Below are 22,389 nucleotides of genomic sequence, written 5' to 3' on the forward strand. Positions count from 1 at the left end.
GGACTGCTACTTAAATGTCTGGGACCTGCAGAGTCGAATCGGCTCTTGCATGAGGTTCATGAAGGAGCCTGCGGCACTCATCAATCGGCTCATAAGATGAAATGGCTGATTAGGAGATCGGGATATTACTGGCCAACCATGCTTGAGGATTGCTTTAAATATTACAAGGGATGTCATGCATGTTAGAGATTCGGCAAGATTCAGATGGTGCCGGCATCAGTAATGAATCCTATTATTAAGCCATGGCCGTTCAGGGGTTGGCCCATGGATATGATTGGCCAGATTAACCCGCTATCTAGCAAAGGCTACCAATGGGTGTTAGCCGTTACAGATTATTTCACAAAATGGGTAGAGGCAGCACCCATGAGATCGGTGGCGTCAAGAGATTTGATCAGTTTCGTTAAAGAGCACATCATTCATAGGTTCGGGATTCCTCAAACCATTACGACTGATGGAGGATCGGTCTTTATATCGGAAGAATTTAGAAAGTTTGCCGATGACACAGGGTTCAAGCTGATCAGATCGCCCCCATATTATGCCTGAGCTAATGGACAGGCTGAAGCATCCAACCAGAGCCTTATCAAGCTGATCAAGAGCAAGATCGATGAATATCCTAGGCGATGGCATGAGGTATTATCAGAAGCTTTGTGGGCATATCGAATTTCGTGTCACAGATCCATCAAGACGTCACCATACCATCTGGTCTACGGTCAAGACGCTGTGTTACCATGGGAGATCACGGCCGGATCAAGGCCTGTTGAGTTTTAGAATGATCTATCGGCTGAAGAGTATGCAGCCTTGATGAACGATAATGTGGAGGATCTTACAGAGCTAAGACTTTGGTCACATGAGAAGATTAAGGAAAACAAGGCTAAAGTTGCTCGTGCATACAACAAAAAGGTTAAGCCGAAAGAATTCCAGGTTGGAGACCTAGTTTGGGAGGCAGTGTTACCTTTGGGAACTAAAGATAGAAAATATGGCAAGTGGTCTCCAACTTGGCACGGACCGTACAAGGTTGATTAGGTTTTGCCTGGAAATGCATACATGCTTGAGGAATTGGATTGTGTCAAGTTTCCTGTGGCGGTCAATGGCCAACACCTCAAGAAGTATTTCCCAAGCATGTGGGAAGGCGAGTGATAAGAGCCGATGAGATCCATCTGGCTGCATTATAAAAGGCCAACACGTTGAGTTGGCCAGTAAAAAAAAGAAATAGGCCAACACGTTGAGTTGGCCAGTAAAAAAATAGAGAAAGAAGGAAAGGCCAACACGTTGAGTTGGCCGGTAAAAAAAAGAGAAAAAGTATATATGAGAAGCAAGATAGTCGATATGCAGCCATCGACTTAAGATGTTTTTAAATGAGTACAAGTTTCAAGTTTAATAGGCAACATTAAATGTTTTCTTAATTGTTCTACTAGTTCAGGAACTCTTCTATGGCATGGATGGCTTCTGCGCGTACGGCGTCGGCTCTTGCGATGATCGCTTCGTCATCCTTGTCATCGCCTGTTACTATCTGTTGACTCAAGGTCCTTATCTCTACAAACTCTGCCCGTATCTGCTCGGTCAATTCTTGGGCTTCTTGCATGGAGTTTGCAATCGAGGCTTTCTCCTCTTGGATCAATCTTTGGGTGCTGCGGACCTTTTCTTCGAGTTCCATCAGTTCCTTCTCCAGGAGGTTGAGTCGCCTTGTACTCTCGGAGATGTTAGCTTTAGCATCCAGAGTTGCTTTCTTTTGGTTGAGCAGTTTGCATTTCTGAGCAATGTCGTCTTTCAGAGGGATCTGAGAATGACGTAACTCTATTCTCTGTTGTGCTGCTTTCACCTCTGCCCGAAAGAAAGGAAGATGGCCGGTTGGCCAAAGCTTGACTCGAAGTGACTCTGGAAGTTGGGATTCTATCTGCTCAAGGATTTCTTTTATCTTGCTGGAATCATCAACCAGAGTATTGATTGGAGCAGAGAGCAGATCCTTGATGAGTTGAAGCTGATCTGCCAGGCTAGCCAATTGCTGTAAAGACGGTACCTTTGCTCCAAGGGCATTCAGACCCATTGATGCTGGGTCAAAGGAGAGTAAATCTAAAATGTCAAAGCCCTGTGGAGATATTTGGAGTTAGTTTCGGGAGCAAAGTACATTGATGAATTATCGGCTGATTTAAAATTGATTTTTGTAGTGTTACCTGTTCTGAAAAAGAAGTAATGGTCGGTCCACATGCGATCGTTCCAGTTAAGTTTGAGGCAACAACAAGAACATTGGTTGTGTCAGCTTGTTCGTAACGCGTCTCCACCAGAGCATCAGGAGTTGCAGATGATTCATGTTGTTTTGGGCTTTCAGTACTGGGGATGTCTTCGGCTGTGTCCTGAAAATAGAATTACGGTCAACCAGGATATATATGCATAAATAAGAAGTTTCAGGAAAGGTAGCCTGGTTGGAGTTAGATTCTGATGGACTCGGGGAAGGTTGTGCTGTTTTCTTGATGATTCGTCTCGCGATGATCTTCCTTTTCTTGATCGGGACTCGGGGGGCAACATTTGCAGAAATTTGTTTCCGCTTCGAAGCCGACAGGAGTACGTCTGGCTGAACAGTTATTATTACTTTCTTCATCGGTGGTGATCCCTTACAAAAAAGAACATCAGGAGCAGTTGGAAGAAAGTGGAATGGCTCCCCGTTATTGGCTACAGGTTCTGGACCATCTTGTTGTTGTGAGCAAAGTAAGTAAGGATTAGCCAAGAAAAGGGGTAGAGGACTCAGAAAGAATAAGTGCACAGATTCAGTACCTCTTCTCCGGGGATTGCATATTCAGGATCAATTTGCTGCAGTCGAGGACCTAAAGCTTTTCTAAATACATGAGTTTTCCACATTCCCCACCAAGTGCTAAAGTCGATTGATGAGGGGGCAAAGGATAGATCGGCTGGTATTGGAATGTGGAGGTGGTCAAACATGTTGTAGCATCTTGAGCTGGTGAGACCATCAAGCAGATCAGCTCTGCTCTCCACCAAGTGGTGAATATGGATGTGGGGAGGGACTTTTCCTAAGCCAAATTGCCGAGCTGCTACGACTGGTTGATAAGCCTCATAACCTGGTTTGATGATTCTGTTGGAAGTGCTGATGCCAACAGGAAGGAAGCCAGGTCGGATCATTAAAGAATATAGATGCCGAGTGCTGTCGTCATCGGCAAAATTATCCAGTCTAAAGGCAGTTGGGTTCTCAAAGGCTTCAGATTCAGTAAATGGAAAATAAAAGGGATTGTCTAGGCCTTTGTAGAAAATTCTAAACCAGCTTGCTGCATCTGTTGAGTTCAGTTTACTGCCAGGAATACTGAATAGAGCTTGGCCATAGCTGGTACATCTAATTGGCTTGCCATTTTAATCAGAGAAGGAATTCTTGGTTAGGCTTTGAAAGTTTGGGATTTGATGCTGAAAGTAGAGTTGTGCCCATAACTGAAAAAACCACCAAGGGCCTCCAGTTTTGAGTTTCTTTTGGTTGAGCAAATTAGTTGTCATCAAATGGAGATATCTGTATGTTTCTCCAAAGAAAAGTTTGCCTAGGCCGGTGCGGTTGCCATGGGCCAGATGGTAGGCCAAAGGAAGGTAATTCTTAGTTGGAGCTAAGGAAGGACCACAGAAAATGAAATGTTCTAGCCAGAGATTTAAGAAGGCTGTGTGTTCTTTTTTAGTTACTGAGCATTTTGTCTTCATGTGCTAGTTCATGTAAGTGCTCCAGTTTGTGCAGTCTGCCTTGGATGAGAGTTTGAAGGGGACTTCTATCATTCTGTGAGCAGCAGGATTGGGAGATTCGATATCAAGGCCAGTGATCATGGTAACGTCTAGCAGAGTAGGGGTTATGGGTCCGTGACCATAGAGAAAGCAGTTCAGAGCGTCAGGCCAAAAATAGCCGATGGTCTTTAGAAGGTTTTCAACTTTGTCGAGAGGAGACAATGATAAACTAAGTGCATCAGCTATGTTTAACTCCTGCCACAAAGGCATATGAGCTTTTGCTACTCTGCTATACCATGTGGTCGAGCTTTCAGGTGGATTGGGCCAGGCTCTTAGGCAGTCGGCCCAGGAATTCAGATCAATGTTTTGACTTATGAAAGAAATCCTATTTGATTCACAGGAGATTAAATCTGTGGGATTTTCATAAGTTCGTGGGCCAAGACAAAAGGATTTGGGACCGGATGGATGCGGTAGAAGGATGTCTAACACCTAAATTTCAGAGATTCAGAAATTTACATGTGGTGTCATATTCCAGAGTTTAATTTGTTGGAGGCTTAACGAGCTGAAGAAAGTTAAAAAAAAGGCAGGCTGAATATTACCTTCAGGCCACAGAATGTCGCATCATCGGTTGCAGAATTCGTTGTCGGAGCTGCAGAGTCCGCCATGGTTCAGATTTGCTGACTTAGGGTTTGGTTGTTCTGCGAGCTCTAATTCGAATTCTGGACGCTTGGAGAGTCCTTGCTCGAACTTATAGAGTGGGATTTTCAAATTGCCCTCGGATTTGGAGTATCTATTTCGAGTTGGGTTCAAAGTGGAAGTAGTGTTCTGTTCTTATGCGGGTTGCTTCCAGTTTGAATTCTATCGGCTTTTGGATATTAATGAAGCCTGATGTGGTGCCATCGGCTTTTTTGGGTGATGATTCAAACAAGTGAGATTAAGGAATAATAAACTTCATTAAAAGTTGGATATTTACAGAAGAGCCGATTTGACAAAGGAAGAATCCTTCGGCTTTACAATACTACTTCTACACTACTACCTACATCTACCGCTCGTAGGTACCTAGTACCTACGGCGCTTGGGGCTTCGAGCCGGCGCGTCTCCGCCGTCACTGTCGTCGTCGTCGTCGCTGGCGCCGTCAAAGGTGCTGCTGCCGCCGTCGGTCTCGGCATCGCTGCTCCGGCCGCTGCCGCTGCTACTGTCTTCCTCGCTGTCCTCCTCGGAGGACCCGGGAAATCGGAAGGGCTTTCCTCCCATCGGGTCGTCGTCGCTGGAGGAGGAGCCGATCTCCTCTTCCGAGGAGGAATCGGCTCCATCCCAGGAGGAGCCTTCTTCGCTGCTGCTCTCCAACTCCTCCTGGAACAGGAGTTGGAGGTCTTCGCCTTCAGTTCGGGGCTCGTCGTCTTCGGAGGCGATCCCGAAGTCGAACTCCTCTGCATCCGAGTGCAGAGGAGCGAGCACTTCGTGCACCGCCACCGGGTTGTACTCCGGCGTCGGTTCCCGACTCTCAGGAATGGAGTCGAGGGAGGAGGCAGAGAGGTTCGAAGAAGAAGGGGAAGAAGGAGGGGAAGAAGAATAGCCGATGGAGTTGGAGTCGGAGGAGGAGGAAATCGCCATGGCTAACGAAGGTTGGGGTTTTCTGTGCTACTTGGCTTCGGGAGGAAGATGAGTTTGCCGTGAAGAGAGTCGATTCGGGATGATATTAAATAGTAAAAGAATGGAAGATGGATCGGCAGTTTCACATTCTACGAGGAGCCTGTTGCAGAGACGTTGCGTCTTCCTTAGTGGTTGCAGCGGTTTTAATGAGCATTAACAGGAAGATGAAGCGACGGAGTGGTTTTGGAATTATCATTGCCAAAACCAAGGGGGCATGTATTATCGCCATAAATTAACAGGGTTAATTAATGGGCCGCAAGCGAGTTGGGCTTAAAGCAAGGATTAAAGAAGAATTGAGAATCGGCTCCTGCGTGAGTATTTGGGCCGTGCAGGCCATATATCTTTAGATTTAGTTCAGTTTGGATTAGAGATAGAGTCTGATTTGGTCCCTTTAGGTTTAGTTTGTTTCCCAAGTCTCCGGACTATAAATATGTACCCTGTGATATTCGTAAAAAGAGAACGTCATCACATTTTGCAACAACACCTTGGCGCAACGCCGCCCCTAATTCTAGGGTTTTCATCCAAGTAAGCGTCATGCTGCCCTGATTGTCTTCTTGCGATCAAGGCAGCGTTGTTCTTGCCTTTACCTTGGTATTACTCGTACTGAAGCATTTTTGATGGCGAGTAATGCTAGTTATCTTGATGTTCGTAGTATGATTTTTAGTAGATTTATTATGCTTTTATTGTTTACCATCTACGAATATTATGTTTTCTCTATGCGTTCATGCTTGATCTTAAGCTAATTCTCGTCACAAAGGATTAGTTGCATAGAGTTAACACCTTGCTTCTTTTCTATCTAGTATATCCAATCTGTTATGGTTTGTTCTTATTTTTATAAGGATTAGCTCAATATCTGCTAGGTTAGGCCTTGCAAACGGATTGGATGTTCCGGTGATATAATAGATGCTCTGTTCTAGCCTTGATAGGGATTGTTCCGGGAATCGACTCTTGCTAGTTCTTAGGCCTCTGTTTTTTTTTGTTATGGTTTAGTTATCTGTTACACTCGCTAGGGCTAGTTACGTGTAGGATGTTCCAATCTAGCGGTGAAGCTTTTACTGTCGTGGGTTGGATTAACTAGATTCAATTGAAGCAAGTTTTCATAATTATTTGCTTTATCCACTGATATCCGGATATACAGATCAGATCTGACACCGGAACTTGATCGATTCTTTGAAAGCCGATGCAAGAGTCGTCCCGGGGAGCCGACTACGGTTCGGACTAATATTTATACGTATTTATGCATGCAGGCAAATCGTTTGAAGCACGTTCCCACCTTCCTGATCAGGTATAGGTCAGGTGGCCCGCCTTACATTCTCCGGAATCTTCGGCGTGTGCCGGATTGCGGGCCGTTGTCCGAGGAAGCAGTGCCTTCCACCGCCCCGGCGACCTCCCGGCTCTTCGTGTTGCCTGTCGCTACTCGCCGGTGGGTTTTGAGCAATATTTCCAGCAAAACTTTGTCGCAAACCAATCTGAACGAAAAAAGTTATGCAAAATAATATTTTTCTAAAAGAAATATATTGATATAACTTATGCAAAAGAAGCAAAAAAGGTTATATAAAACTAATGTATATAACTTGTGCAAAGAAAAACAAGACAAAACTTATATATAAAAGAAAAGTTATATACATAACTTCTCCAATACAAAGAAGTAATATTGATATAACTTATGCAAAAGAAGCAAAAAATAAGTTATATAAAACTAATGTATATAACTTGTGCAAAGAAAAACAAGACAAAACTTATATATAAAAGGAAAGTTATGTACATAACTTCTCCAATACAAAGTTATGTGTCTGTTGCATTAACTTTATGGAAGAAAGAAAAGGAAAGAAAAAAAAAAGCACTCCCACCTCCACAAGCTTGCCAGGTTCCTGCCTTTTCACCTGGTTCGCCACTCTGCCGAGATAGTGCGTGCGAAGCTCCGGACCGCACTGCACCAACCACCGTGGGCAGCGTGCAGGGCTGCAGGCCTCTGTACCCGCTGTGGCGTTGTGAAGGATAATGATGAAAAAATATATGAGAAAGATATAAGACACATCCAGCAGAGAAGGGGAAAACATAAATACAAGCTGGTACTTAATAGGGTCCATGCCTGTGGAGGCTGGTCGGGAAATCGCGCACTGGAACGCTCGCTAGCGCTCGCGTGTAAAATTAGATTTGTCTCGCTAGTGCTTGCGTGTAAAATTAGATTTGTGATGCAGCACCCTGGCGAGTGCCACATGACCTTTGAGTTGTTGGTCCAGCTTGTTCGTCACCCTGTACTGGAGCTCTGCAGATAGATTAGGAGATGTTTTTGGAGCTGGGGGCAACCTCCGGGTGCCATACCGAAGGTCCAATCCCCAACGGGAGGACCAAAGATGCTTCAACCGTGGTTGGCTGATAGCTGCAGAAAAATCGTATCCATGGTCAATAGCATTATCCTCTACGTTAATCAGCCAACTCTATCTACACTACACTGAAGGCTCCGGAGCTTCTTTTTTATTTCTTCTGGTGACGTGCTTATACGATGTGTGCGGCCGGCTTGTTCTGCAAACTAAAGCGACTTGGTACAAAATTCCACCCTGTCGATGGAGTAGAGTGAGTCTAGAGACCCAGTAGAGACGGCGGAGTATCTAGTACGAGAAGTGTCGCATGAATCCCGCTGGTTTGTTTGTAGTCGAAGGATCCGGCGGGGATATGATCCAGATCCACGAGCTGAATTCCGGACCAAGGAAAGATTAAAGCTCGCTCGAACCATCACAGCTCGATCGAAAGCATCATCATCTCGCGGAACAGTCAGACTAAAGCAAAGGATCCTTGGCATCCTGCTAATAGTCGACTCGACGACCGGCTTCCCCGGCTAGCTAGCCTCGCCTGCCACTGCCAGCGACCAGTATGGACGGTATAGCACGATCCGGCTTGTCTGCCGCGCTGAAGCAAAGTCAGCAAAAGATACAGTAAATCGTGTCTGTGTGAACAGTAGCCTACCGTTAGTACTGTAGTGGAGGTACTGTGCCGATCTCACTGTTCACAGATTTACTGTACCATGCTCTCTGTAGCACTGGATCTTATCTATCCATCCGCAAATGAACGGCCGGGAATGAATCAAAAGTTACCGCTACAGTAATTCACTGACTTGCTGAACCTTCAGCAAGTCAGTGAATCCCGATTGGGTATAGCATCGGCTGCTGTGCGATGCGAGTGTAAGGATCGATGGACCAAGAGGGGGGGTGAATTGGGCCTTTTTCAAATTCTAAAACAAAGTAAAGCAACCTTAACCTATGCAATGCTAGTAGGGCACCAATTCACCAACCGGATAACTAAGCTTCAAACACAAGCTAAGAGAGCTAAAACAAAGTAAAGCCTATCAAGGTAGAGCTAAGTTATGATCTCTAAGTCAAGCACATGAGTAAATTGCATGAAAGAAAATGCTTGAATAAAAGGAATGGACAAGAGACAACCGGATTTTTTCCCGTGGTATCGATGTGTTGGCACACACCCCTAATCCACGTTGTGACACTCACAAAGAGTATTGTCACCTCCCAAGTCACCGAGACGAGGGCGCTCACTAAGAGTCTCCGTTCACCATCCCGGCGTGGTGGAGATCAAGCCACGTACAATCTTCTTCTCCGGGCTCCCACAATCCTTGGCAAGCTCCGCGAGAAAACACCTCGATCACCAAGATCGCCTAGGTGATGCCAATCACCAAGAGTAACAAGCTAAGGCCTTCACTTGAGCAAGAACCGATCACAAAGAGCGGATGCACACTAGCTTCTCTCTACTCAAGTCCTTAATCTTGCTTCTTGATTGATTGAATACACAAGTATGTGAATGATGAAGCTCAAGGTGGTTCTTGACTATGGTATGAGTGTTTGGATGTTGCCTGGTGTCAAGAGTGGGCGAAATGACCCATTGGAGGGCTATATATAGGCAGCTCACACAAATAGAGCCGTTGGAGAAAAGCTGCCAGAAAACTGCGTAGCGCCGGTTAATCCGACGTACCCCCCATTGTCATCGTCGGTTTAACCGGTGAATGTAAACTGCCTCTTCTGAAAACTAGCCGTTACAACTGGGGCAGATTAACCGACGTAGCATCGGTTTAACCGGTGAGTGTAGTTGTCCACTGAACCACTGAAAAATCAAGTCTCTGGACAACTGCACCGACGTTAACTCAAACCTATCGTCGGTTTAACCGGTGAGTACAACTTTTGAATTCCTCTGAAAAAAAAAACATTTCACTGGTCAATTGCACCGACGTCTTGATTCAAACAGCGTCGGTTAATCCGGTGAATAGAACTTGAATTTCCCTGGAAAAACCAACTCTGGACCAATGCACCGACGTTAAATTCAAACACGTCGGTTTAACCGGTGTATTGAATTTGTCCAGACTCTGCTGACTTCGTTTAACCGACGTATGGAAAATTGAGAGCGTCGGTTAAACCGGTGTATAGACTTTTTCTGATTTTGTCTTTTCTGATTTGAGTCTTGAATGAAATCCAAATATTCTTGAGATATAGTTTGAGAACCACTTATTTGAACTTCTAGAAACCTGAGTGACCATAGTGTGCATCCATTTTCAAATGACCATGTCCATGCTCAAGTTACTAAGCTTTAACCCCTCTTAATAGTGCGATCACTACAAAACAATAAAACCTATACTAACCTAAGTGTCCTTCTCAACCTTGTGACACTTAGGACTAGAAAGATCCTTAGCCTTGACATAAAATTGAGTTGAATACCGAGATCGCCTTTTTGAATAATGAAATTTGAGGGGCCTCTTTTGACATATGACCAAATGAGCGATAATGATCTTTTAAGCTGCACAAACTCATTAGTCACAATAATGGTTGTCATTAATCACCGAAACATACCTTGAGGGCCTAGATGCTTACAATCTCCCCCTTTTTGGTGATTGATGACAACACAAACATAAATAACGAGAGAGCGAGAAAGATAAAGCAGGATAAACACAAGCAAACTCGAAAAGAAGGACCAAAAAGCTCAACGGCTCAAACGAAATTCATAGATATGTCTCAAAGCACGGCATACTCAAGCGACAAACGTACATATCCATGAACTAACACCAAAAGAGATACAAAGAATCAAAAGAATCAAAGTCCTGATAACTACGAGCTCTCTCTAGCTCTACCCTCCCCCTAACTCTGGTGCTCCCCCTAACACCTCTCCCCCTTTGGCATCAAAGCACCAAAAGGCGAGCTACGGGTCGTGCTGTCGTGGTACGGCGACGAAGCGGTCCGGGTCGTCGTCGTCGGACGGAGAACTCTCACCCTCGGTGACAGACGGAAGCTGCTGGTCTGGGTCTGAGCTCACTGGGGGAGTAACTGTCGTGGAGGCTCTCGTGCTGGCACTGCCTGGTAGAGGATCCGTAGAAGTCGTAACCGGGTCAGCAGAAGAAGTATCAATATCTGAAGAGGTGACTGCTGAGGCTGCCGGCTGCGTCGACTGTGGAAGCAGGGACTCCTCTACTGCTCCTCCCCCTGAAGGTGCTGCCTGAAGTGAGGAGGGGAGGGCGACCGACTGAACCGCTGGCGGTGAGTCCTGAAAGAGTGTGGTCGCCGGCAGTGGTGAAAAGAGCGGACGACTGGCAGACCCAAAGAGTGCTGACATCGAGAACGTGGTCTCCGGTGTCGCTGAGGTAGCTGGAGCTGCAGTAGGAGCTGGAGGAGGAGGAGCTGGTGTGACGGCAAGCTGAGGTGCTCCAACACCCTGAAGGCCTGACTGTCCTGGCTGCTGCGGGGCGAGTCCGGTGTGAGAGTAAAGCTGTGAGATCATCCCGAACATCGCCATCATCCCCTGCTGCATCTGCTGAAACTGAGCGTCTGTCCTCTGTGAAACTCTGTCGATAAGCCCGACAAAACGCTCCTCGGTCGCAGCCCGCTCTCGGGCGGCCTCTCTCTGTATAGCAGCAATCTGGGCCTCATGGGCTCTCCTGGCCTCCTCCTGAGCAAGCCTGTCCTCTCTCTGCTGGGTCACGAGCTGCTGTAGTAGTGAAGTGAGCTCGGACGGCTGAGTCACCTGAGACTCAGAGACTGTAGCAGCTGCTGAAGTCGGAGGTGCTGACTGTCCTGAACCTCCTGCCTCGTGATCGTGACTGGCTGGGGCAGCTGAAGGAAAGTACTCAACGTCATCGGAGGAGTCTGACTCAAGCTCAGACCAGTGAATCTCATCATCTCCCCCGGGAAGCTGTGCCTCTGCTGCTAGGAGTGCCTCATCCTCCTCTGCCACTCGTGCCTGAACCTCCGGTGACAGTCGAGCCATCGCTGCTCTATCTGCGTGTCTGCCCCTCCTCCTGTCCTGTGGAGCTGTGGGTCGGTAGACGGGGAACCTGGGAGCCTCGTCGTGACGGTAAGGAGCACTGATGGGTGACTCTGCTGGCACTATCATAGAGCATATGTAACTGATCCAGTGCGCATAGGGAAACTGTCGCACCACACCCATCCCGTCTGTGATCACATCCTCTATCTCAGCCAGAATAAAGTCAACTATGTCAAACGGCTCGTGAGTGAGGATGTGTAGAAGCAGGAGCTGCTGCAGTCCCGTAAACCCCTCTGGGTAGCCACTCCTCGGTAACAGAGTCCTCCGGAGTGCCATGTGAATAGCGTAAGCCTCTGGGGTCAGCAAGCTCGGCACTCTGGCGTAAGAGGCTGGGAACGGCTGGCGGAAACACTGAGTGATCGCCTCGTGAGAAGGAGCAATCCCGCCAACCATCGCCCTGCGGGGTGGATCTGAGTCCCCGTAAACCCTCTCGTGCAGCGAGACGTCGACCAGGTCAACTCCAAGAATACCAGCAATGGTCGCCCTCGACAAACCAAAGTCCTGCCCTCCAAACATGAAGTGTACAGCTCTGCGCTCGGGGGCTATCCAAGCTGTAGCGTAGAACACTCTGACCCAGTCCTCGATATAACGGTTCTGCTCCATCTCTAGCAGTCTAGGCAGACCTCTGAAATGAGCAAAGTGTGCTCTCACATCTGCTCCCCCTGCGGCTGTCCTCAGTGAGACCCAGTCAAGAACCCTGTGCTGAAAGATCCGGTGGCCCCGCCTCTGGTAGGTCTCGTAGAAACTGGCCTGTAGCAAAGTCCAGAACCTCCTGTCGACTCTGCTGTCTCGGGTCACCGGGAACCAGACCTCCTCGTCAACACTCCACCTGAGTCTCTTGACCTTGGCCGCATTGGCTCGGGTCAAGTTCTGGAGCAGCACACCTGGCTCCAGACGCACAACAGTGTCCATACGGAACACTGCGCGCTCGGCCTCTAGGGCCTCGGCTCTACGAGCTGCTGCTGCTGCAGCTGTGGACCTGCGAGGCTCCTGTGGCTGGTGACCTCCTCGCGTCCTCGGTCCAGTGCGACGCTCGGTCGCTGGTGAAGTCTCTGCTGCTGGGGATGTCTGCCGAGTGCGGCCAGACCGTCGTAGAGTCGGTGACTCCTGTGTGCTATGCCCCTGAGACTGCTCGGACTGCTCTGCCTCTGAATCTGAATCTGCAGCTGTATCTGACTGATCTGACTCTGCTGCTGCTGCTGTCGCGGCTCTGGTGGCCCTGGCACCTCTCACTCTGCCCATGCCCCTGCCTCTGCCTCTGCCTCTGCCTCTGGGGTCCTCCCTGATCTGAAACGGACGAGCACGGCCTGATGCCTGCTCCTCGGCGGCTTTGGCCACCATCTCGGCCCTCTCGGCCTCCTTCTCTGCACGAGTCCGCTTGCGAGCGGGCTTCTCGACCACAACTTCTTTTCCCTTTCTCTTTTCGCGACCCATCTCGAACAAGCAAATTGTCGAGCACCTGGTGAGCGCTGATCGGGTGCTGCTGCGACGTGGGACAGCAGCTGCGGCGTGGGGCTGCGGCTGCGGCGTGGAGGCGTGGAGCACGGCGGCGCTCGGCAGTGGCGGCGTGGAGCGGCGTGGAGTAGCGTGGAGCGGCGGCGGCGGCGGCTACGCGCGCAGGCGGCGGCGCAGGCGCGCACGGGCGGCGCTGGGCGAGCGCGAGGGCGCGGCGGCGGCGACTTCGTCGTGCAGGCGAGCGGCGGCGCGGATGGCGCACGGCGGCGCGTGGGCTGTGGCGGAGCGGCGACGGTGGTCTTGCAGGCGAGCGGCGGCGCGGATGGCGCACGGCGGCGGTTCGAGATGGAGGGACGCGGGTGAAACAGAGAAGGAAGAGAGGCGGCGGCTCGAGCAAGACTCATATATGACAGACGGGCCCCACGAATTTCCTTAACACCGGTTAATCCGATGACTAGGTTTAGAACACCGGTCGATTTCATCGGTGTAGTTCACCCGACACTCAGCACAAAATCCTTCTGAACGCCGGTTGATCCGACGATACCAAAAGTGTACTCGTCGGTTGATTGATCAAAACACCGGTTGATTGCTAGGTCTGATTTGCATTTACTATCACCGGTTGATCCGATGCTCTGACTTTTGTATACGCCGGTTGAACGCCTGTAACTTGACTGAGCTGAGACAAAACTTAGTAACGCCGGTTAAACCGATGATGATGCTCCATTGAACGTCGGTTTAACCGGTGAAGCCAAAAACCCCACACTCAGCTCACTCTTCTATGCTAAGTCCAATAAACTTATAAAATTCAAATAAACTCAAGTTAATGGACTTGCATAGGCGACTTTACCCCTCAAAATAAATAGGATAGCACACTTGCTTAAGTAAATTTCTTTTCAAACACAAGGAAAAGCCGCAAGAGAGACAAAACGCCAAATAAAATGTATGACCCATGTCATAGGAATATTGAAGATAGAAAGCTTCAAACTCATCATGACATTGCTCACTAGGCAATAACGCACCTAACACTTTGCTCTTTTCACTTTTCATGAATTAAGATCTTGTATATGAAAACAAGTCTCATTTTCATCAAGTGATCTCCTTTGTGACCCTTACGCATGCAATGATGATGCAAACTACAACCACATGCGAAAGTATAGTAAACATGAAGTGCACATCTAGATGACAAGAAATGCATAACAATAAATTAAGATCTACTTGTCAAGTTTGAACCCACGGGAAGCTTCTTCATGATGAGCCTTTCTACAAGCCTAGAGGAAAAACAAGTGGACCACCACCTCTAGCTAAACCCTTGCTCATCACTATCTTACCATGGTTAGACAAGTGTCCTATATGTATGCATTTTTCTATATGACATGGCAACTTACATGACGTTTGCCGCATCTAACACATTTAGCTCATTTCTTAGCCTAACAAAGGTACTCTCGTCTAAAGGTTTTGTGAATATATCCGCCAATTGCTCCTCGGATCTCACACCTTGAAGGGAAATGTCCCCCTTGGCTTCGTGATCACGAAAGAAGTGATGGCGAATATCAATGTGCTTTGTGCGAGAGTGTTGAACTGGATTCTTGGCAATTTTTACGGCACTTTCATTGTCACAAAGGAGTGGGATCCTATCTAGTTTCACACCAAAGTCCAAAAGGGTTTGCTTCATATATAGGATTTGGGCACAACATGCACCGGCCGCTATATATTCCGCTTCCGCGGTGGACAAAGCCACGGAATTTTGCTTCTTACTCGACCAAGAAACTAGAGAACGCCCAAGCAAGTGGCAACCCCCGGAGGTACTCTTGCGATCCACACGGCTTCCGGCAAAATCCGAATCCGAGTATCCCAAGAGATCTAAACTAGCGCCTTTGGGGTACCACAAGCCTATGCTAGGAGTGTGCTTGAGATACCGAAGGATCCTATTCACAGCCGAAAGGTGTGACTCCTTTGGGTTAGCTTGAAAGCGGGCACACAAGCACACACTAAACATTATATCGGGCCTAGATGCGGTAAGGTAAAGCAAAGACCCTATCATAGAACGATAGAGAGATTGATCAATCGGTTTACCGTCCACATCCAAGTCGAGATGCCCATTGGTTGCCATGGGTGTCTTGATTGGCTTGCACTCATCCATCTTGAACTTCTTCAAGATATCTTTAGTATATTTTTCTTGATGGATGAATGTCCCTTCCTTCATTTGTTTGACTTGAAAACCAAGGAAGAAGGTCAATTCGCCAATCATGGACATCTCGAATTCCCTAGACATCATGGTAGCAAACTCATGGCTTAGTAAATCATTAGTTGAGCCAAAGATAATATCGTCAACATAAATTTGACAAATAAAAAGATCCCCGTTGACGTCTTTTGTGAACAACGTGGTGTCCACCCTCCCGATCTTGAAGCCTTGCATGATTAGGAAGTCACGAAGCCTCTCATACCAAGCCCTTGGAGCTTGTTTGAGCCCATAGAGTGCCTTGTGCAACCTATAAACATGGTTAGGATTCCTCGGATCTTCAAACCCGGGAGGTTGCTCAACATAAACAAGTTCGTTAATAACACCATTTAAGAATGCACTTTTCACATCCATTTGATACAACTTAATGTTATGATGTGAAGAGTAAGCAAGAAGGATACGGATAGCTTCAAGTCTTGCGACCGGAGCAAAAGTTTCACCAAAATCCAAACCTTCGACTTGAGAAAACCCTTTTGCCACAAGTCTTGCTTTGTTGCGTACCACCACCCCATGTTCATCTTGCTTGTTCCGGAAGACCCACTTGGTGCCGATGATGTTCTTGTCTTTTGGAGGAGCTTCGAGGACCCAAACTTCATTGCGGGTGAAGTTGTTCAACTCATCTTGCATGGCCATCACCCAATCCGAGTCCTCAAGCGCTTCCTCTATGCTAGTGGGTTCAATACAAGAAACAAACGAGTGATGTTCGCAAAATGAAGCATGTTTAGAGCGAGTTCTTACTCCCTTTGATGGACTACCAATGATTTGACCAATTGGATGATCCTTGGAGATGCGACCATGCTTCACTAGCGGTACTTGCGTGGATGCTTGTTGGGGTGGATCATGGGTGACTTGTGCTTGTGGTGGAACGTTTTGCTCTTCTTGTTCTTGGACTTGGGGTGTTGGCGTTGGCACATCTTCTTGAGGTTGTGTATCATCTTTTTCTTGATCTTTATCCATTTGGGGTGCCGTGGAGGTGCTTGGTGTAGATGAGGAAGATCCTCCCCCTTGATCATTGTCTTCATGCACCTCTTCCGGCTTGATATCCCCAATGGACATCTTCTTCAAAGCTTCATCAATCTCCTCATCACCTACATTTTCATAGCCAACAACCTCCTCTTGGGAGCCATTAGATTCATCAAACTCCACATCACATGTTTCTTCAACTAACCCGGAGGTTTGATTGAATACTCTATATGCTTTGGAGTTTGATGCATAACCAAGAAAGAAATCTTCATCACATCTACTTTCAAACTTACCGAGCCTTTTCTTCTTATAGATGAAGCATTTGCAACCAAAGACTCGAAAGTATGATATATTTGGTTTCTTCCCGGTGATGAGCTCATATGGAGTTTTCTTGAGGAGTCGGTGAGGATATACTCGGTTGGATGCATGACACGCCGTGTTGATTGCTTCCGCCCAAAACTTCTCGGACGTGCCATAATCATCCAACATTGCTCTAGCTAGGGTGATGAGAGTCTTGTTCTTTCTTTCCACCACTCCATTTTGTTGAGGCGTGTAGGTGGCGGAAAACTCATGCTTGATGCCCTCTTCATCGCACCATTCTTCAATCTTCATGTTCTTGAACTCGGTGCCGTTGTCACTCCGGATCTTCACAATTGGGGAGTTGTACTCCCTTTGAGCTCTTCTTGCAAATGTCTTGAAGAGTTCCGGAGTTTCACCCTTATCGCCTAGAAACATAACCCAAGTGTAACGTGAAAAATCATCAACAATTACTAGGCAATAGAGGTTACCACCAATGCTCTTGTATGTAGTTGGACCAAAGAGATCCATGTGAAGTAGCTCGAGCGGCTTGGAGGTAGACAACATCGTCTTGATGGGATGATGTGTTGCAACTTGCTTCCCGGCTTGACATGCTTTACATAGCTTGTTCTTGTCAAAGGTGACGTCCTTCAAGCCGGTGATCATCCCTCTCTTGTGGGCTTTCTTGAGGTTGCTCATGCCAATATGAGCAATTCTTCTATGCCAAAGCCACCCAAGAGAAGACTTGGTGAAGAGGCATGTCATGGTGCTTGTTTGCTTTGAAGAGAAATCCACCAAGTAAATGTTGCCATGCCTAAACCCCGTGAATACCAATGACTTGTCTTTTTCATGAGTTACTACAACACCATTCTTGTCAAAGGCACACGTTAGTCCAAGATCACACAATTGAGCAATTGAAATAAGATTAAAACTAAGTGCTTCTACAAACAAAACATTAGAAATAGATAAATCTTTAGAAATTGCTATTCTACCCAAACCTAAAACTTTTCCCCTTGAGTTATCACCATAGGTGACGTGTTCATGATCGCCGGGGTCTTCAAGGGAGGTGAACATGCTATCATTGCCGGTCATGTGTTGAGAGCAACCGCTATCAAGTACCCAATGTTTTCCACCGGCTTTGTAGTTCACCTACACACATGAGAATTCACTTTTGAGTTTTAGGAACCCAAACAAGCTTTGGGCCTTGCACATGTGTGACAAGAGCTTTTGGGACCCAAAGTTGCTTGGGGAGCTTCTTCTTTGACTCCTTAGTGAGTTTGCCAATGAATTTGGCCTTCACCTTGCCCTTCACTTTACTCAAGAGAAAATGGTTATTTTCAAACATTGAAGAGTAATTCTTGGGTAATTTAGGAAGAGGACGTGATGGTAAAGTGCACTCCCTAGTGTGGTGCCCGGTGACTTGGCAATGTTGGCAATATGATCCAACTTCCTTGATGAAGCTAATCTTGATCTCCGGAGAAGGAGTAGTGCCTTGATTTGGCTCCGGAAATGAACCAAGACCTCTCTTGCCATAGTCACGTGCATTGTTGAAGAGAATTTCCTTGTGGATGTATTCTCCTCTTGAGAGCTTCTCCACACTACTCTTGAGGCTTTCAACTTGATCCATCAATTCCTTTTCCCTAGAAGGTGCAAGCTCGGGCATAGCATTAGTAGCATTTGCATTAATGAGTAGGTCATCACATGAAGTAGAAACATTGACCTTCTCAATAGTTTCATGAGCAAAGTTCTCAAGACTTGGGTCAATTGCTTCATAGGCAAATTCAAGTTCTTGATACTTGTGAGCCAACTCCCTATGCTCTTGTTTAAGCTTTTTGTGGCTCTCTTCAACTTGCTTAGCAAGTACAAGTGACTCATTGTGCTTTTTGAGCAAGTCATTGTACTTGCCAAGCAAATCGGAGTGGGCAAGCTCTAACTTGGCACGAGTGCTCTCAAGAACCTTGACTTTGCCCTTTTCCCTCTTGATGACGGATGTATACTCATTAATGAGATTAGCAAACTCATTAGGGTCAAGCTCATCATCACTATCATTTTCACTCTCACATACCTTAGAGTTACCTTTGGCCATGAGGCACATTGGAGGTAGAGGTAGTGATGGTTCTTCATTTGTGAGAGCGATGGTGACTATGTCTTCTTCATCACTTGATTCTTCGCTTGATGAGACATCGGTCACCCACTCTTGCTTTTCCACCAAGAAGCTTCTCTTGGTGTGCCCTTTCTTCTTTGGGAAGAGCTTGGTCTTCTTGTCATGGCTCTTTTTCTTCCCAAGTCTCTTGTTTTTGTTCTTCCTTTCTTCTTCTTCATCATCGCTTGAATCATGGCGATGCTTGCTCTTGTGATCCTTGTTTCTTTTGTCCGGCTTGGGGCAATTTGGACGGATGTGACCTTTTTCTCCACAATTGTAGCAAATTTTGTTCTTGACATCCATTGGCCGGAACATTCCCTTCTTAGAGTCAAAGTTGAACCCCTTCTTGTTGATCTTGTCATTCAAGCGGGTGAACTTTCTCATCATAAGAGCAAGCTCTCCATCATCTTCAACATCGGATGAGCTTTCATGATGATCATCTTCTTCATTGCTTGAGCTTGAATCTTGCTTGATCATCTTGAGCTTGCGGGCTTTGTTTGCCTTGGTCTTTAGAGCAATTGATTTGCTTGAAGTTGGCTCTTCGGTCATACCAAGGATACTCATTTCATGGGCGCGAATTTCGCCCACAAGCTCTCCCACTTCCATTGTATCAAGATTCTCCTTTTGAAGCATAGCATTGATAATGTTGTACTTGGGCTTCGGAAGGAGCATGAGAATCTTGCGGTTGATGGAGCCACTGTCAATTTTGGAAACTTCAAGAGCATTAATGTCCTTGACAATGACATTCAAGCGAGAGTACATATCATTGCAATTTTCATGAGCTAGCATTTTAAAGGAATCATACTTAGCTCTAAACAAGTGATATTTTTGTTCACGGACTTTTGTGGAGCCTTCATGAATTTCAATTAGCTCTTTCCATATATCACTTGCTAAGTCCATGCCATTTACTCTAGCAAAGACTTCCTCACTAATGGCTTCGAAAATTGCATTTCTAGCCTTTGCATTCCATTTTAATTGCTCGGCGGTGGGAGTTCCGGTGAATCCGGTCTTAGTGGCCAACCACACTTCGGGGGCAATCGCATCAAGGTATGCGGCCATGCAAACTTTCCAATAAGCAAAGTTCTTGCCCTCGAAGTGAGGCGGCGAACCACCCATCTTGGCCATAGCTCTAGACGGTGAAGACTAATGATCCAAAAGAGCAACGAGGCTCTGATACCAATTGTAAGGATCGATGGACCAAGAGGGGGGGTGAATTGGGCCTTTTTCAAATTCTAAAACAAAGTAAAGCAACCTTAACCTATGCAATGCTAGTAGGGCACCAATTCACCAACCGGATAACTAAGCTTCAAACACAAGCTAAGAGAGCTAAAACAAAGTAAAGCCTATCAAGGTAGAGCTAAGTTATGATCTCTAAGTCAAGCACATGAGTAAATTGCATGAAAGAAAATGCTTGAATAAAAGGAATGGACAAGAGACAACCGGATTTTTTCCCGTGGTATCGATGTGTTGGCACACACCCCTAATCCACGTTGTGACACTCACAAAGAGTATTGTCACCTCCCAAGTCACCGAGACGAGGGCGCTCACTAAGAGTCTCCGTTCACCATCCCGGCGTGGTGGAGATCAAGCCACGTACAATCTTCTTCTCCGGGCTCCCACAATCCTTGGCAAGCTCCGCGAGAAAACACCTCGATCACCAAGATCGCCTAGGTGATGCCAATCACCAAGAGTAACAAGCTAAGGCCTTCACTTGAGCAAGAACCGATCACAAAGAGCGGATGCACACTAGCTTCTCTCTACTCAAGTCCTTAATCTTGCTTCTTGATTGATTGAATACACAAGTATGTGAATGATGAAGCTCAAGGTGGCTCTTGACTATGGTATGAGTGTTTGGATGTTGCCTGGTGTCAAGAGTGGGCGAAATGACCCATTGGAGGGCTATATATAGGCAGCTCACACAAATAGAGCCGTTGGAGAAAAGCTGCCAGAAAACTGCGTAGCGCCGGTTAATCCGACGTACCCCCCATTGTCATCGTCGGTTTAACCGGTGAATGTAAACTGCCTCTTCTGAAAACTAGCCGTTACAACTGGGGCAGATTAACCGACGTAGCATCGGTTTAACCGGTGAGTGTAGTTGTCCACTGAACCACTGAAAAATCAAGTCTCTGGACAACTGCACCGACGTTAACTCAAACCTATCGTCGGTTTAACCGGTGAGTACAACTTTTGAATTCCTCTGAAAAAAAAAAACATCTCACTGGTCAATTGCACCGACGTCTTGATTCAAACAGCGTCGGTTAATCCGGTGAATAGAACTTGAATTTCCCTGGAAAAACCAACTCTGGACCAATGCACCGACGTTAAATTCAAACACGTCGGTTTAACCGGTGTATTGAATTTGTCCAGACTCTGCTGACTTCGTTTAACCGACGTATGGAAAATTGAGAGCGTCGGTTAAACCGGTGTATAGACTTTTTCTGATTTTGTCTTTTCTGATTTGAGTCTTGAATGAAATCCAAATATTCTTGAGATATAGTTTGAGAACCACTTATTTGAACTTCTAGAAACCTGAGTGACCATAGTGTGCATCCATTTTCAAATGACCATGTCCATGCTCAAGTTACTAAGCTTTAACCCCTCTTAATAGTGCGATCACTACAAAACTATAAAACCTATACTAACCTAAGTGTCCTTCTCAACCTTGTGACACTTAGGACTAGAAAGATCCTTAGCCTTGACATAAAATTGAGTTGAATACCGAGATCGCCTTTTTGAATAATGAAATTTGAGGGGCCTCTTTTGACATATGACCAAATGAGCGATAATGATCTTTTAAGCTGCACAAACTCATTAGTCACAATAATGGTTGTCATTAATCACCGAAACATACCTTGAGGGCCTAGATGCTTACAGCGAGCGAACACTCTACACGCGAGATCGACCGGAGCCCGCGCGATCCACGGCGACCACCGCTTTTCCCGGCCCGTCAGTGCGCGGAGAACGGCGACGAGATGCCAGATGCGGACGGGCACCACCTGTTTAACAATAATGGACCGACTAATCCTCCGTACGCGAAGCGAGCACCGCCGCCACGTCGGCAGCGCGACGACGGCCGCGTAGGAACAGGGTTAACAATTTCGTTTTTACTGTTTGGAATTTTGTTTGTTCGACCAAAATTTGACTTTTATATTTTTAAATTTGGAATTCAAATATACAATTTTCCGGACTGAAATTTGTTGGAACCGAGGATCGACGAACGATCACAGAAACACGAGACATAGCGACGAACGCCCCGGCCGCCGAACGGTCTGTATGTTGGCTTGTCTTATTCCACTCGGCTCAACCCAAACGAATCAGATTACATGGCATTTTATAGCCCCAGGCGACCCAGTGGCCGAGCATGCTGAGCCCGGCGACTCTCACGCGCACGTACGTGGGACTCCACGCCGGACGTCGCTCGCACGATCTGCATGACGCCGCGCACATCGTGATGAGCCACTCGCTCCACCGCACGACCCGGCCAGTCTCATGCAGATCAACACCACGGTCACCAACTGCCTCCGCCATTCTCTCTGCAGCTAACCTATCTAAGCACACACGAACTAACTCAACGCATGCACGCACACACGCACGTACACGGCTCACACAACGCACA

The sequence above is a fragment of the Panicum virgatum genome, chromosome 1K, assembly GCF_016808335.1.
Source record: "Panicum virgatum strain AP13 chromosome 1K, P.virgatum_v5, whole genome shotgun sequence".
In the NCBI taxonomy this organism is placed as follows: Eukaryota; Viridiplantae; Streptophyta; class Magnoliopsida; order Poales; family Poaceae; genus Panicum; species Panicum virgatum.